The sequence below is a fragment of the Suncus etruscus genome, chromosome 12 (genome assembly GCF_024139225.1).
Source record: "Suncus etruscus isolate mSunEtr1 chromosome 12, mSunEtr1.pri.cur, whole genome shotgun sequence".
Taxonomy (NCBI): domain Eukaryota; kingdom Metazoa; phylum Chordata; class Mammalia; order Eulipotyphla; family Soricidae; genus Suncus; species Suncus etruscus.
The window spans coordinates 9,417,845-9,419,768 of NC_064859.1; the positions used below are offsets into that span (position 1 = coordinate 9,417,845).

At 40.8% G+C, this 1,924-nt stretch overlaps 1 non-coding gene across 1 annotated transcript; it reads right to left on the bottom strand.

The window, feature by feature from the left end:
* Positions 1–1,323: 1,323 nt before the first annotated feature.
* Positions 1,324–1,487, bottom strand: LOC126024940 (U1 spliceosomal RNA). The gene has a single exon (XR_007501013.1). It is a non-coding gene; the product is annotated as a U1 spliceosomal RNA (small nuclear RNA).
* Positions 1,488–1,924: the final 437 nt, after the last annotated feature.

A 1,924-nucleotide genomic window follows, 5' to 3' on the forward strand; every position in this document is an offset into this window, starting at 1 on the left:
CCCAGCAATACTCAGTCATCTGGCCTAGAGAATTCATTGCCAATGCCAGAGGATGTGGTACTGCTCAGGATATCTTGGTAGCTTACAAGTGCCAGGTACCATACTCACCTTTAGTGTCAAGAACAGATCAAGCTAGCTTCCACCCATGCAAAATATGCAGCCCTGACCAGAGTTCTATCTCTCTAGTCTCTAATTTAAATTTAAAGAACATAAACCTCTTGGTTTTTGAAACATCCCAGCAGTGCTCAGGGCTTACTTCTGACTCTTGGTCAGGGGGTTTTATACCCCCATGGTGAGTCACATGCAAAGCAAGCACTATATTGCTCTCTTCCCTGACCCTTAAAATGCTTTTTAATTGAGTCAGTTTTCCAGTGTGACTGAGGGTTGGACCTGGGACCACTCCTCAAAATTCTCCATGCTTGAGTTCAGTGATTAAAGTTCTTTTTGGCAAATGGTGATGGTGGTGCTACCAGGACCATATATGACAGTGCTTGAGTGATACAGGGCTACATATGATGCCAGGGGTTGAATTCATGTCCTCCACATCAGTCCTCTTATTTACATTTTAAGCTGTCAGTAACATCAAATATGAGAATACATCAATGTGGGAAAAGAACCAATAGGATTCCCTATACAGTGGGGGAGATGGGCATAAGAAAAGTATCAGTTCCTTTCTTACTAATTTCCATCTTCCTTCCTTTTAGGGAACCTCCAGAGTCTCTATGATGTTTAGGTCCAACATCCTGTCATTCATTTTTTTAGAAGCAGAGAGAGATGAAAATGCCCTCAGTTGAGGTAGTTTTAGCCTTCCTATCCTTAGGACCTCCCATTCCTGGGGTATCTCATTTCTAAGGTGTCTTATTTCTGGGTCCCTTAGGCCCCTGGACATAAGCAGGACCAAGTGAAGTGCTGTTTTAGGCACACAAATTATTGCAGACAAATTTGTGATTAAAACTTCACTCTTTGAATAAAGTTAAGTCCAACAGGCTAAGATTAGCATGAGGTGAATCATATAAATGTAGGCTTGGTGTCGAATTAAAGAAAATAAAATTTAATTACTATTCAAATATTCATTACTTTTGGATGTTTTGTCTTGATTTTAGTAAATTATTGCATGAAGATATTAAAATTTGAAATTTGGCTTTGTGGTAAGTACAAAATCGCCACGATCCACGCTGTTTGGCAGAGAATCTGGTGGACCAACCTAATGCATAGAATCCGGATATCTGGGCCATCACTTCAACTTTACTCTTCTTTATTTAATACTGTCTTCTGAGTCTCAGTTTCCTCAGAGTTTAACTTATTTTTTTCTTATAAAAATTCCAGGGGAGAGCACGAATGTAGTCCCCCACTATCACAAATTGTGCAGTCGAATTTCCCATATTTGGAGAAATCGTAGAGGTCAGTACGCTGGGAGTGCAGTGCGTGAGCCTCACCCTGGGGAAGTCACCTTCCTGACCATGGAATCGCCCCTGCCAGGCAAGTATCAGTTTAACTTGTTTTTTATTGTATTTCTTTTGTTTGGGGCCCACACTTGGTGTTCAGGGCTTCTCCAGAATCTGTGCTCAGGATCTCTTAGGCCCTTGATACCTAGGTAACCATATGCAGTGCCAACAATCTAACCATGGCTGACCACAGGAAAAGCGAGTGTCAAAACCCTGTTCTATCTTCTTTAGCCCAAACCTCATGATTTCCAATGGCATAACTTTGTGATTAGGACAAATCACAAGACTCTGTGATGATAATCAGAGTTCTGGCTAGAAGTAAAATGTCTCTGATCCGATGATCTCTGTTGCTCAAGAAATCTTGAGCAAGTCACTTCCCTTTTGCCACAGACATCCTTTCTGATTTCCACCAGTCATTTGGAATTAAAATGATTTGAAAAACTTTGTTTCACTTTGTTTTGTTCTGTTTTGTGCCAAAT